This window comes from Manis pentadactyla, chromosome 10 (genome assembly GCF_030020395.1).
Source record: "Manis pentadactyla isolate mManPen7 chromosome 10, mManPen7.hap1, whole genome shotgun sequence".
Classification (NCBI taxonomy): domain Eukaryota; kingdom Metazoa; phylum Chordata; class Mammalia; order Pholidota; family Manidae; genus Manis; species Manis pentadactyla.
In genome coordinates, this window is record NC_080028.1 from 113,543,592 (window position 1) to 113,560,069 (window position 16,478).

The window sequence follows — 16,478 nt, forward strand, 5'->3', positions numbered from 1 at the left end:
GTTGTTTATAAATTTAAAAGAGATAGAAGGGTCTATATGGATGCTGAATGGCCAAAGGAATGACTGTGTTACATATTTCTTTTTGCTAGCAGCCAGCATAGACCTTTATTGTTGTTGGTTTTTTCTTGCTGTCCTCATATCGCAGTGACAGGAGTCTAGGAAATACATTTTCCAGAATCCCCTGAAGCAGGTTTCAGGTTTAAACTCCACCAAGCAGAGGCCACAGAGTTTGAAAGAAGCAGAAACCATTATTCTTCATCCAGCCAGGAGTCCTCATAGGCTTCAACAAAGGGGATGCTTTGTAGCTCCTCCAGCTCCCCTGAAAATTGTTCAGCCTTGGTGAGCTGAGATCATTAGTGGAGGCTTACTGTGATTCTAGAAACTTCCTAATCCTCTTCTGGCTGGTGATAAAACTGAGTAATAGTGCTTTCCTCAATCGCTGCTTCTCCAGTCCTTCCGTGTTATTTCTAAGTCACTAGTTCACTGTATTAAATTTCTTCCTGATTGATCAGAAGTAAGAGAACACTTGATTTTGGAGAAAGACTATAAATAATCTATGGTACTCTGTAAGGTCATTGTATTTAGCTAACATTTCTTGTATGCTTACCTTGTGCTAGGCTCTGTTCTGAGATCATTACATATCTTATTTCATTTAATTCTCACAATACCTCTATGAGGTAGGCACTGTTTTAAAGTTGTAACAACAGAGGCTTAGAGAGGTAACTTGCCTGACATGGCACAGTTTACACTGCAGTAGAGACTGTATTTATATCAGGTATTTTGACTTTGTAAACACTGAAGTGTGCTGCTTTTAATACAATAAATAAAGACTAATCCAAAGATTCACAGTCAACAAAAGTGGGTAAAATGAATAATGTAGGTAAGCATATATTTTATAGAAAATAAAATGTTTTCAAAGGTTGCTTGCAGGGCATGAATATGTTCCTTTCCTTATCTCCCTTGGGCCCCAACTTCTACTGCTACTCTGGTTTTGGTTGTTTGTTAAAAATAATGATGATGGCTATGTTAACAGCTAACATTTATTGATCAGATATTGGCCAGGCACCGTATCAAGCACTTCACAAATGTATCTCATCCAATCCGCAGCAGAATCGTATTATTGCCCACATTTCACAGACAGGAGGGTTGAGGTTTAGGTGATCACGTGACTTTTCCCACGTAAGTGACAATATAAATAATGACTTAGTCCACTTGCTCTGGAGCTTGGCACTCAGCTATCAGGTGACCATGTTCAGGAATCTGTCATCATGAGGGAAATGTATTCATGCTCCTTGGAGAGAGCCCTGATATCTTGAAAGCATTGGAGAAATTTCAAATTTAAACTTCTCTCTTTTCTTCTTTTCTCTATAAATACCTCTGTGAATATAAACTCATGCCCAGGACCTAAATTAAACTAAAGTGGCAAAGAAAATGAGAATGCTAGCCTAAAAGAAAATCTACTTTCTATTTTGTGGATAGTGGGTTTTTATAGGACTCTTGTTTCTCAAGGAGAATTCTCGATTTATTTCCTGCAGGTGGAAACTTTTATTCTCTTAGTTTAAAAGAAAATGGAATTAACCAGAAGAAAGAAAGGTACATACATGTAAGGCAGAGTTTTGCAGATATCTTGATGTTTGAAGGTTCAAGATGGCAATTTAGTTCCAAAGCTGAAATTAAAAGTTGTATTTTTATCAACATTGGAACCCTTTTCTAATTAGTGGAGGGCAGTACCAAGTTCCATAAATCTACATCAGCAAGAGAGAGCAATAAAAACAGACTCTGGCTTAACTTCAGGATAAATGAAATTTGCAGAATAATTTCAGGAAATCTGAAATAGAATCAGGATGAATTAGGTTTCAACTGGGTCAACCATAAGGCAGACTTTGGATGGAACTTCACTGGCTTTCTGACCGTAATAAATTCCCATCCTACAGGCAGACTGCAGTGACAATGTGGCATAATAGGAATTAACTAGGCTCAGTGTACCAACCCCTGAAAGGTCTAGGCAAGTTATGAGGGTCACAAGCAACTTTGGGGAAGCAAATTCATTAGAGTCAGGTCAGCTGCCTGAACTAACACACTGATCAGGAGTCTCTGGGAATTGTGCTCATATTGACACCCTCATCCCAATGTCAAATTATGTTACTCCCTGTTGTGTAGAGCACCCTTAAGAGTCTGTTTTCACTCATGTTCCCACACAGTGAGAGACATAATTATCAAAGGCCTGAAATTCTTTGAGTGTGTAGGACCTATGTTGATATATGGTTCTCATGGCGGCCTGGACACTGTGAAAGATGGAGTGGTGAGTGTGAAGCTGGCTCGTCTGCCCAACACTCTCCTGCACGGGAGTTACCGTGTTTTAAGTGAATGAGGAGTTGATTTGGCAAGAGAGTTAGCAGACTTGGAGAATAGGGTAGTTCAAGTCCTCCAGAATGTTACCATATAACCATCTTTGCTGTGTCCTCACTCTTTCTCAACAAGTGTCATAATTGTGAATGAGACAGGCAAGTTTTACATAATTTCAAGTTTTCTAGTAGCCATATTTTAAAGAGTAAAAATGAACAGATAAAATTAATTTTTGTGTTTTATTTAACCCAATATACCTAAAATATTATATTTTAGCATATGTAAATATAAAAATTAATAATGAGATGTTGTACATATTTTAAGCACTCAGTCTTTAATATCCAGAATTTATACAGCCATATGGGGCTAGTGGCTACCATAATGGACAGCAAAGATTTTATTCTCTTTCGGTTTCTTTATTCTGTCCAGTACAATTACAAGCAGTCATTCCCACCCTACAGTCTTGAGTTCCTCACTTCTTGTAGACCTTCCTTGCCAGATTTCCCCCTGTTGAGAGTAACAGGGAGATTGTTACTACCCCTCAGCACTCTTGATGCCATAAGCAATCCAAGAATCTTCATTTCTCTAGAACATCTACTGTCTACAGTCTGTTCCCATATACCAATTTCTTCACCAGAGTTTTTCTTACAAGCAACACCACCAACTCTGGAGAACTTGAGAAGAAATTGTTGTCCTCAGTAGATTATGATTCATTCAAGACTGTATTGGAAAGCTGGGGAAACAGTCTCAGGAAAAAAGCAGGCACTAAGAGGTGAGAAACCAGGGAATACAGTCGAGTTCATGCTCAGGACACAACGTGTGGCACCTTTGCAAGATTCTCAAAACTGCTACTCTAAAGTCAGCAAGTACACCTGCATCTTTGCAGATTCAAGACCAAAGCTAAACAATTTCACTGGTCCAGCGTCATGAGTGGGCATGCCAAGGGGTCAGGGAGAGGTGATCTCTGGTTCCTTCAACTTGTGTAGGAGAAGACAGAACTCTCTTATCACTCAAATCAAGGGAATTCTTCCCAAATAAGATGAGCAGTAGGATAATGGGTGGTAGGATAATGGGCGGTAAGATAAAGAAGTCAATTATCCAGTCAAAAACACCCAAGGAATAACAGTGGAATAAGTGCATTTTCATGTTAATGGCAACTGAATTTGTGGGTTGTCATCAATACAATCAATAAAAACTAAGGGCTTGCTAAGTTCCTTGAAGTGAGAGTTAATTTTTTTGGAATCAAATTTATGTTGTTAAATATTTTACATTTCAAAAAATAGTATTTCTGGTTTTAACAAGTCAAAAAAAAACGTCTTAGTCCTTCCTGAGAGAACCAGTATTAATAGTTTGGAGGATTTTTTTACTGTTTCAAGAATGAAATTTTAGAGGCTTCTCTGATCAAATTATTTTATATGTATGTATATATATATATATATATATATACATATATATAATTTTGGTATCATTAATCTGCAATTACATGAGGAACATTATGTTTACTAGACTCCCCCCTTCACCAAGTCCTCCCCACATACCCCATTAGTCACTGTCCATCATGATCGAATTATTTTGAAGTGATGAAGAAAAGCTTCCAGCAACTCCTATACTTCTGATTTTGGTATTGTCAGAATCTTAAAGTCCTTAAGAAAAGGAATCATTTGGTTCTGAGAAGTTTAAAAAAAAGCATGAAAAATTGTTGTTATGGTATCAAGACAGTAGTACTCAACATTATATTTAATAGAAGAGGAAGACAGTCACAGAACTCACCATTTACATTCATTTCAGTGTCACTACACTACAATTTAAAATGCATTTTTATTACCACTTGTCATCATCAGTTTCAAAGTGTAGAAAAATGATGGATACTATGCCCCAGTCTCCCCCATGTTTCATTTTCTCTACGTAAGGAAATGTGAAAATGGCAAAATAGTGAACTCCATGGGATCAAGGGACTGTGTAAAATCTCAAAACCTCATCACAACCAACCAATAAAGCCTCTTAATCAAAAGGAATGTATGCAGGACGCAGCACAGCCGAAATGTGACCCAGGAGCAGGCAGGCACATAACAATAGACAACGAGGGAAATTTAAAAATGAGCTGTAATCTAATTTTGATTAACTTTCAAGGAAATTGAGGTGCTGAATGTGAGTGTTACAGTCTATTTTCCCTAAGTTTCTTAGCTGATGCTTCAGTACAGATTTTAGGCTAATCAAAAACTTTAATTGATCACTAAAAGAGTTTATGACTAGGAAAATATTCCAGAGTCATAATGTAAAGATAAGTCTGTCATTATAAAGAAAAAAAATCAGCTATGATTTTATTAGTTCTATTTTTATCCTCCATATATAACAACATTTTCATTAAAAGCCTACTTTGAACACATACTAAACACATACTATTAAGCCATACAACTAGGTAATTAATTCAACTTCCTTATAATCATTTGAAATGCCAATTTGGTAAATGTGTCCCAGATGATTATACTGGAAGCAATTTGATGTAATCAGCCCGCTAAGAGATTTATCTCCACCTGGCATATTGCTACTTTCTTCATCCTGTCTCAGGCCATAGTGCCATTAATGAGCTATGATCCCAGCTGTTTTGGTCTACGCAGTTATAGAACACTGTTTCATTAGACACTGCGGAATGCCTTAAATAGTGGAGGAACCATCCGTGCTGGGGGGTCTTTGTTTCCCAGAGTACTAGGCATGCCAAAGATAGGATAAACTCAATAGAGACAGAACTGTCTTACAGTTTTCAAGCAGAGTATTCTTGGCAGCGAGAAGCAAGTCCCAATGAGGATGACTGAATGAGAGACAGCATCTAAGGGGTAAGGGAGAGGCAGTCTGTCACCAGCATATCTAATTCCGTTTCCTAGCTTCTACAACATTTCCATCCCTCAGAGTACATGCTTAGCACGTCATCTAATATCTTCACAGTAAATATGAATCCAGAGTACTGAGCACTTCATTCTTATTTTCTATCTCAGATTCTGCCAAATATCATGATTCTATACTGCTGTATACATGTGATGAGGAAGCACAGAAGCTCATACAAACCAACTTTTGTTGGCAAATCTTACCAAGAATATTGAATGCCATACTGCGTACTGTAATAAAAATGTTATGATCAAAAACCATTCTCCATTACTTCCTATAATACACATGACACTTTTCTATATATCTTCTTATAATGCTTGTAGTATGCTAGCGTTTGTTTTTGTCTATTCAACAAATATTTATAAAGAACCCACCTACATTGCAGGACTATTCTAGTAGCAATGCCTGAAGTATAAACAAGGGCATATAACATCCCTGACATCATAAAGCTTAAAGTCTAGCGAGGGGAGGCAGATCATAACAAATAAATAAGCGAAACATAAAATATCAGAGGATGATAAATGCTATAGAGTGAAATAAATCAGACTGGGGGTAGGGAACATTGGAGATACATTTTTAAATAGGATGGCCAGGAAAGTCCTTGTTAAGAAGATAACATTTAAGACCTGAAAGAAGAGAAGGATCAAACTTTGTAGATATCACAATTAAGTTGTTATGAGGAAACAGGTTTGTAAAGCGGGAGGTGAAAAATGCGTTAATGCAGGTATCATCGAAATTATTAATATAATAATCACAATGCTGTTGTAGTTCTTTTGACAGAAATAATTCAGTTTACTCCTGGAAGCAGATTCCATACAGAGCCTGTAAGATATATATCAAATAACAATGGAAGGTTTGAATTAAAACTGTGAAATAAGAGTGTAAAAAACACACAATATGCTGTGTTCAAAATTGTAGCCAAAATAAAGACTTGAAAATTAATCAAGCAAAAGGTATCAACTTCTTGGTGTAATGACATACAACAGTTTGAAATATGCGTGCAGTATAATATTATTAGATAGGTTAGTTCTCATTAATATAAAAGTACCACTAGAAATTTTACAATTGTGTTAGCTGGAGAAGTTATGCAACTGTGATAAATAATATGCTTACACGTAGAAGGCTTGTACATAGGTTAGATAAGAACGGATCATGTATTGATCATTTATTTAGAGCCTATTACCAAAACCATGAAAATTGAAAACTTGTTAGTATTCTTCTTATGCAGAGATATTTTTAAACTTACATTAACAGATATTAATTTCCTTCCTCAATTTTGTTTTATTTGGATGGCCTTCCATTTTATATTTAAAAGCTAGAGGAGTTCAAAATACAAATAGGTTTGGTATCATACATGCAAATTAATCAGATCAAACTTATAAGAGAAGTTCACTAGGTCATATGAATAATTAATAAGTCCATGATAAGAAAATAGACTAGATTTACTTGGTTTTTCTAAATATTGAAGACATTCAAATAGCTCACTGTTTTTCTTTGTACTCATTCTCTTTTTATTATTATCTTACAAAACACCATGTAACTCAGGTACCACTCATGGTACAATTCCCCAGGTATAAACGCAATTTAGCTTTTAAAAATGTTAATCACACATTCTTTGAATAGGCACAGGATGCCTGAACATTAATTAACTTTAAGTTCGAATACATTATGAAAAAGTTTAATTTAACTTAACTTTAATAGTGATGAGATGCTATAAAAAGTATATTCAAATATTCAGAGAGCATAGACTTTAGCAGAGAGAAAAGATCCTTTCTGCCATGGCAGATTTAAGTCAGTATAAATATTTTACAAATTCAGTCTCCAAAAATTCTATCAATGGCTTAGTTACTTACCTTCCCATTAGTCTCCTAGAAACCAAACAAAGCTGCAGGGAGAATGGAGGAGGACAACGGGGAATTTGCAAACTACTTTCTGCAAAACTAGGAAGCATGGAAATTCTGTAAGCTATATGTATGTATAACAAAAGCATATGAGACTTGTGAATCTGCAGGAGAAACGTCTGGGCTCAAGGTCAGGGAAGGATGAGGAGTTCCGAGTGGCAAATATCAGACATTAGTAGGAAATATTGTCTCTTAGAAGGATAGAGCTCTACACAGAATTTAAAATATTAATTTAAAAATTTCCTAAAGCAATGATATGTTCAAATAGAAAATAAAACCTGCATTAACAAAATTCTTAGATATGAAGAAAAACAATGAGACCTTGTAGGACATTGCCAAGTGTACATTCAGAGGTAAAATAACATGCTTTATGTTAAAAACATAAAAAACAGGGCATTATGTTAAAAAGAAAGAAGAAATTAATAAGTCATTTAAATAAGGAATACAGAAGGGCTGAAAGTAGTTTGCACAAAGTATAAGAATAGAAGTAAATGGGATCTAAGTAGAAGATTGATAATTTATTAAGATTTCGGAAACATAACTCATGAATAAATTCAAAAACTGTGATTTCTGATATACTTGCTTTTGTTTTTGCATGTGTGTGGAGGGTGGATATGAGGAAGAGGAGCGGTAAAACAGAGTATAAACTCCCTCACAAATGTTATAAGGAAAAAAATAATTTTAGACATAAAACAGGAGATACATTAGCAAATATGAATTAGTTTTAGTCTGCTTTTCAAAGACTTACTAATTTGAAAATATTATTGAAATAAGTAATTTTCTGAAAAATCACTAATTCTGACTACAGAAATAAAAATTTCTGAGTAACTTAAAACCCATGGAGAAAATGAAAACCATTATTAAATTTATTAAAGAATTCTTAATGGCTTTATTTGCAGATATAACTGATGTAAACTACCACAGCTTAGAAAAATGGAAAGTTTTTTCTATCATTTTCAAAGTTAACATCCTTCTGAGATCAAAACAGAGTAAAGATTTCTTTCTCGCTTTATGCAAACCTGTTTATGAATATGTATAATAAAAAACTTTGGAATTGATTAAAAATCACAGTAAACTAATTAACCCTTTTACAACCACATAGAGTTATTAATAGGAATTCAAGGATATATTAATACCAGGAAATATATTGTTATATCACCGATGTATTTCAGAAATAATAAGCCATTTCAACAAATGACAAAATGATGTATAGTAAAATTACATACATAGAAGCTGATGAACTAGGAGGAAGATAAGGAAATGTGATACCATGGAAACCTGGAGAAAAAGGGATTTTGATGTCAGGTTGAGTGTTATTGGTCTAAGAGTTGGGATATGATGAGGACAGAAAAAAACCATTGCATTCAGGAAGAAGGAAATCATGGAGACTGTAACAAGTAAAGTTTCAGTGGAATGCAGGGAGCAGAAGAGAGAACAGGATAAAAGCCCAGAGAGAGAGGAAATATGTATGGCATTGGGCTATGAGGTCAACAACATATAAATAATTAGATTGTATGGCAAACAATCCAACTTCTTTAATATCTAACTTTGGAATAACTAGAATTGAGACCATTGTATACCCAACTAATGATTCCATTTTTTATAAAATTCACTCCTTTTTTCTTTCATTCACCATTAGCTAAACAGGTAGAAAGGTACCTAGATAAAAAGCACTGCATTAGAGGCATCCAAGAAGAATCAAATTCTGTTCTTTTTATGGGGAGTTTGTAATCTAGGTTTGGAAATTAAGATAATGAAAATAAAGAATAAAAGTCCGTAATAAATTTTTGTCCTGGCAGAAATGCACGCAGCTGCAAAGTATTTCCCATAATTCTTTCTTGTAGGTCATAGTTTAAAGCAGATCCTAGCATAATGCACATTAATACTTTTTAAATTGGATTGTGTCTAGAAAATAAAGGTAGGGATATTTAAATATGTTACACAATGATAATGTATAACATCTCTAAACAAATGGCAATTACTTGGGTGCTTCAGGCAGTACTAAATGAAACCATAAATCTTTCGAGGAAAATTGTTCATTATTTAGAATTTGTTTAGATGCTTCAAATTCCATTCCCTCTTAATTATTGACCTAAATTTAATACAATTTTTGGAGAGTTCATGTAAGTCAAATTCTTCAAATACCAGGAAAAACAGAACCACACTAGGAAAACAAAAATTGTAAAATTTGAGGAATGATGTAATGATAGTTCAGATAACTGGTCCAGGATTATTTTTTATTTGTTAATTAATTACAGACATGGAGTCTGAAAATTTATTTCTTGAGCACCTACCTTACGTAGGTTCTGTGATATGCAATTGCAGGAATACACAGGGGGCAAGAATAGTGTGCCCGGTCACTGTGTGTGACCTCAACTCTTCAGCATTCCTGGCAGTACAGATCTCTGGAATGAACTATCTCAGTTTGGACTTATCTTTAGAACATCTTTTTATACTTACTGTTAAAGTATTTCTTTGCTGGACATAGAATTTTGATTTATTTCAGCGCATTAAAGATGTCATTCCATTTTCTTCATTTTTTTCTAATGAGAACTCAATCCATTCAATTCATACTGCTGCTTTCCTGAATGTAATATCTTTTTTCTCCCATCTTGCCACTTAAGACACTCTCTTTGTCTTTGCTATTCATTTGTAGTTTGATTATGGTGTCCCTGTGCACTTTCTTTCTACTTACCCTATGGAGTTAACTGAGCTCCTTACTAGTCATCAAATTGCTGAAAAATTTCTCCAAATATTTTCTGCCCTATTCTCTTTCTCTTTTTTGCATGTATGTTGACCAGTTCATATTTATCACAGGTCAGTGAGACTCTGTTCATTTCCTTTACACTGTTTTCCTTTATCTTCAGATTGGATAATTCAATCGATTTATATTCAAGTTCACTGATACTTTCTTTTGTTGTCTCCAATCTGCTCTTGAGCCCATGGAACATTATTTAATATAGTTCCTTTAAAGCCCTTGTCTGCTATTTCCAATACCTTAGCCATATCAAGGGTTTTCTATGGGATGCTTTAAAAAAACTTCCTGACAATAAATCATCTTTTTTTGCTTCTTTGAAGCCTAGTACTTTTTATTACATGTTAGACATGGTGGTGAAAGCTGTACAAAACTGCATTCTGTTATTTTCCTCTGAGAATGTTTATTTTTGTTTTAACAGTTAGATGGCCACTCTCTAGTTGACTTTGCAGAGGCTTGGTTTAATACTTCGATACATTGTTTTAACTTCTGAAACATTGTTTTAATGACTGGTATCTCACTAAATCTAGCTGAGATATAATTTGGGAGCAACTAAAGAAAAAACAAATTAATGGACCAACATACTTAAAAGGTAGATTCAAACAGAGAAAAAAGAAGAAAAAGCAAAGCTTGCTGCCTGCCCATCCCCCATAGGATTACATGCCATCTCCCAAGACTGAGATACAAAGCCCTTCACAGTCCCATCCCAGAGGCAGTTTCCAGTTTTCTCATCTCTCCTATATTCTACTAACCCCCCAGTAGTGGAGCCGAACTAGTTCAAGACTCAGCGCTTTAGCAAATGCTGTTTTCTACAACAGGAATACTCTTACAGCTAGTGTCTTTTAAGCACTGCTCACACGTTACTCATAAACCTGCCCTAATTACATTAGGTAAGGTGAGGCCCTGCATTCTGAGACTTTCCACAGTACTTCTTTTTCATCTATCTATTAAATATTTTAACTCACCATCTCTAAAGGAATCTCACTTCTCTACAGGAATTCTCATTTATTTAACAGACTTTGGAACTAGACTGCATTGTTCGAAGCCCTCCTCTATCACTTACAAGCTGTGTGGTCTTGAACAAGCTAATTTCTCTGCCTTATTTTCACCATTTATTAACTGTAGATAATATTTTGTAAGTTTCTTGTGAGTTAAAATGTGTAAAACATTTAGAACAGTGCCTAGGATGTAAGAGCTCCATGAATATTTGATGTTATTATTTTGGTTTTTGATGCCTGTAATATGATGTCCAGAATATAATAGGTGCAAACTCCTATACTCTTGAACAAATGAATGAATGAATATGCTTCTGGATTAAAAAATACCTAGTACATGTTGAAGAAATTCTATATTGCTTTTCTCTTTTCTAACTAGGTTTTATAGAAGAATCTCAGGCTTAGACCTGTTACAACTGGATTTGGTAATATAATAACTGTGTTTACCCCTTCCCTACCACTACCTTCATTTGCTCATTCATTGCTTCAACAAAAATTTTTTGTGCTCTTTAAAAAAAAAAACGAATGACAGTCCTTTTGCTCAAGAGTTTACAAGCTAGATGGGAAAATTGTATGTATTTAATTACATACAATAAAATTTAGTATATAATGAGTACATGAGGGAGTTAAATGAGTCACACATTTGAAAGCATGCTCAAACTGTTTAGCATATATTAATTTGAATTATATGAAGTTGCCAACATTTCAATGGTTTGGCCATTCCAAGTGGCAATTTTATATGACTCAAAATAATGACAGACAATAAAATATATATTCCACGTATCAGCATAATATGTTGTTCAAAAGAGGGGAAAAGTTTCAGCCAGGATGACCAAATAATATTATAGAAATGCAATCAATTTGAAGAAAAGGTAAAGTAGGATCAAGTGATTCAAAACTGTGGTTATTAAAACATGTTTCCACAGTTTTAGAAGGGAATCAGAAATGATGATCAAAAGACAGCTAACCTGAAAGAACAATGTGGTCAGGTACTTTTTAAATAGTTATTTCATTCCATTTACTTTATTTTTCCTATAGATCCCATATTATCCAACTTTCTGAAATTGGAAAGGGATAGAAAATGGCTCAAGATAAAGTATCTCTAACCAATGAAGTAAAATTTTTTATAATTAGTTAAATGTTACAGGTCTAAAATTTTATGGAAGTATGATTTCAAACTTCTAAGTCTAAATAGTATATGATATTATTTCCCCCTGACAATTTTTACTTCATATAACTTCTAAAATTCCAAGTGACTATGTGGCTTTTAGTTCTCTATTGTATAGAACTAAAATATTCTCTGTTAAACCAGAAAAATTTAAATTTATTTTCTTGATCTACTCAGACATTCATTTAGTGAAATGCAACAACGTGCATTTCAAGGACTCAGCTCTTTGTTCAAAGTAATTCATCCAATGTGTAGAAGGATCCCAGAACTGCAAGATAGTCAATACTGAGAGCGTCATAAAATTAAGAACACTGTGAATTTAAAAGAATGACTTTCAGTTAAGTTTCATGCTTTAAATTGCAAATAAGTCAAACTCTAATTGAAGGTTGACTGTTTTTTGGTCTTTCTCACTGGAAGGCTGAGGTTTATGCTTTTTTAAAATGGAAATTTCAAGTGGGGTGTGTTATTTATGATAACTACCTAGCCAAGGGACACTTTTGACTAGATTTCATATTAATTTGTAACTTTAATACTGATGTTATTTCAATATCTTCACATGACATGAAATTAAGCAACACAGTTACTCAGTTTTTTAACAAATAGCATATTACTATTAAAATAATTTTTCATCTAAAGTTATTTTTCAGAAATTACTTCTGTTAGGATGCTAACTAATCCTAACATTTACAGATATCAGTTCCATTCCTGCAACAATGATAAATAAAAATGAATATGGGAGGAGATGATGGCTGCATAACCACCTTTGAACTGGGATTTAGGAGATGTTCGTTCTTTGCCTGGGAAATGAGGAGTGTAAATTAGTCTTTATCAGCTATAAAGTTCCATGGTACTAGTATTAGATCCACAGGAATTCTGAAACTCCTGTAACAGCTTAATGGAAAATGCAGAGGGTTTGCAAGATATAAGCTGTGTCTTGTCTCTCTCTTTCCCGTAGTTTAATCTCAGTCTGTATACATCTTCTGTGTCTAGAAAAATGTTTTATACACATAGAAGAGATAATTAACTGAAAACCCTTCCCAATATAGCAGCAGAAAGCAGGTGTAACTCTTTCCTATATTTAAATAACTCACATGAAAATTAATAGTATTATATAATATTTTATTAATAATTAAAAATGTATAATACTGATATATTACTTATGCTGTATGTTATAATATATTAATAATATAATATTAATAAAATTAATAATAGAACCTTTCACTTTAACCAAAATATCTGTTTACCAATTGATCCCAGTTGCAAAATGAATGTATTTTTACGGAACCAACCATTGGCAAATCTGTGAAGAAGCTAGAGGAAGCCGTCTTCACGAATCCCAAACATTCACTCTTTGTGTTGGGCTCCTCCTTCCATTGTCCTGATACCTTTTCTAACCTTGGCAGTTGTTTTTCTTCCCACTAATACTGAAGCTCATTTCAACTGATTTGTCCCTAGAGGGCAAAGTGGCCTGTGCTATGTAAGGTCTGACCCTAACCAATCAGAAGTACATGGATTTAATACTGAGGACCCAAAGGAGTGATTGCCTGAGTGATGTAGTCTCAATACTAGAGTGTATTTAAACAGAGGCCTCCGCCATCAGACCACCAAGGAAATACCAACAGGGAAAGCCGGTCATGTATTTGCAGTGCTTACAGATCTATTTTCTTGGGTTTTAGGCACAAATTCACACTCACACTGGCATAAGAAGGTACACTGTTTACAAATTTAAAGTTAGGGATAATGAGGGGCTGGGATCTAGAGAGGTCATCAAATGGCTATTTGACAGTAAGAAAAGCATGTGTCATGGCAATTTAGAATCAACAGGAACCCACCCAGGAAGAGAGAGGGGGAAAGCATCAAAATACACAAGTGGGGTAGCCTTCTGCTGGGCTTCAGAGAGAACACTTTATATCTGCTGTATGAAACCCTGGTGACACTCATCAAGATGTCATGTATATCTCAGAATGCTCACCTTATACTTAGGGAAGACCATCCTCATCTGAGCATGCATGCCCTCCATTTGATCCCTCACTAACTCCTCCAGTAACTTCCTGTACCCTTCCAAGGATACCCAAAACAAAGTTGGAAAGTGAAAATACCGATCAACCAGCAAACAAAATCAAACAATTTTTATTTGCCTGCTTTCTCCATCACTTTATAGAATGATGTAAAGTAAAAACCTTATTTCTTTATACTTGATAAAAATTACTCTTTGGTTGCTTAGACAAGAAGAAGACATAGTATTCCTAAGGCTAGTTTCAAATAAGTAAAATATTGGTATAATTGTAAGTATGGGTAATAGGTAAAAGCAATCTAAGACATAATAAAGAAATAAAAGCCCAAATTCCCAAATGTTTAGTCTAGTACTGCCATTTCAAAAATTCATGATTTCCAATAACTTTTTTACAGAATTGAACAGTTTGTGTATTTTATATAAGCATTGTTTAACTATATTGTAACAAATTCCATATTTCCCCAAATTCAGATATATTTGCTAATGTCTCAGTACCTGTATTGACATGTCTTCAGAATTACTTAAAAATATATAGCCATGTGAACAGTAAAAAACTAGCTGTAACAGTAAAACACTAGAATTTTTAGGTGTACATTAACAAAATCCAGATGGTTACTTGAATTTTTCACATTACATAGAGATGCTTTGACATTATGAAGACATGGAAAAACTCATTTAAATTTTTATTATGACTCACATCCAGAATATGCCATATTTATGACTTACTGAGGAGATGTTTAGAAGCCCAAATGGTGACTATATTGCAGTGGATGGAGTAATGTTCAAAAAATTCTTCAATCTTTTCAAACTTTTTACTACTTCTTTCACTTCAGTTACTTCAGAGACTTCAACTAACATCACTTTTAGAAAAAGTACATTTAGAAAAAAATATATTTAAAAAACAAAATACAGACAAATAATCTACTTAATTATTGGTATGGTTGATGAGTTATGAGGATATTGGTAATTATGAAAATATATCAATCATTCATAGTTAGTAAACTTCCCTAACAGTTTCAAAAGAATTTATGTCAATAACAAATTTACTCTTCATTGGTAGATGAGCGGGGGCTGGAATTCTGGAAGCCTGGACTGAGAATACCATGCAATTAACACATAAGAAGGTGAAATAAATGACAAAAAAAATTTTCTTAAGAAAGACAATTTATCCAAAGTTATATAATAAAAATTTGTGTGAACAGTTCTATGTATTGAAGAAATTGAATCTGTAACTTAAAATCCTCACAGAAAAATAAAACTCCAGCCTTTATTGGTGAGCTCTTCTAAATATATAAGCTGATAAGGACCACTTTTGGGAAAAAAGTAATTTCCTTTACCCCTCAAGGTTCTTCTAGATAGTCTAAGAATCAAATTGACATGAGACACATTAACAGGAGGAAAAAACAGTTTAATTATGTACTTATGGGGAAGCCAGAGACTTCTGTTAGGATGCTAACTAATCTAGACAGTCTGGGGTTCCAAAGATAGTCTGAAAGAATGAGGTATTCATTCATCCTGAACTGAGAAGAGGGTAGGGGTCTGAGACTTCAAAGAAAAAGGAAGTAATTCACAGAAGTATGAAAAGAGTAAATGTTTGATAAACAAATGTTTGATGGGTCACAAAGAAACAAGGTGGGGGGCACAGAGGAATTTTAACAGACTTAGCCACATCCCTCCCTGTCTACCACACCTACTTTACATTATAATATAGCTATGTAAGGTGATAGCTTTCCTTCTGGAGTAGTTCCTCTATCTAAGTTATTTTTTGCACTTGGAGGGTAGGAGGTCTGGTTTCTTTCTGATGGTTTTTAGCTAAAAATAATCTGCATGTCGCAGTGGAACATCCTGGAGCGTCCTGTCCTTGGTCCCTATACCTCCATGACACTCACTATGTTTAATTCAGAGGACAAGGTGAATCTCATCCCCCCTCCCACGTGATCTGGGCCACAGTCACCTTCCAGATTCTTCCTGCAGATAGTCCAGGAGATCCTAGAGTTCATCAAAACATTGTGGCTGATGACTGTGTCTGGTTCCACACATTGAGTGCTTTGACCCCTGCCCATCAGTGCCTCTGATGACCAGGACTTGGGCTACCAGATACTCTACCAGATCATGCATTCCATCTACCCGGTAGTTAATATTGTCTCCCAGGTACTTGTATTGGCAACAGACAGCTAACACTATGAGAACTTCACTTCTTCAACCCCACTCACCTCCAGCCTCAGGGCTTCAGTAACATCCAAGGAATCAAAGAGAAAATCTCAGTGCAAGCCTGAGACCCAGTTGAAATTCATCTTGAGTTGCTCCATGTATGGAAAATCACAGTTACATGGCCAGGATCCTCACCTGATCCTAATCTACTCACCCACTGTGCACATGTGACCATGTAATACTCAGCCTACTGCACAGGCGCATG

General features: G+C 34.8%; 1 long non-coding RNA gene across 3 annotated transcripts in view; it reads left to right on the top strand.

Moving 5' to 3' along the window:
* Positions 1-16,478, top strand: part of LOC118925947 (uncharacterized) — an 86,350-nt gene that overhangs the window by 55,954 nt on the left and 13,918 nt on the right. The window contains exon 3 of one of the 3 annotated variants that reach the window (XR_005030248.2): positions 11,260-11,305. The exons of the other annotated variants lie outside the window; for them this stretch is intronic. This is a non-coding gene — a long non-coding RNA (uncharacterized LOC118925947). The remainder of the gene's footprint in view (positions 1-11,259; positions 11,306-16,478) is intronic. 3 annotated transcript variants of the gene reach the window in all.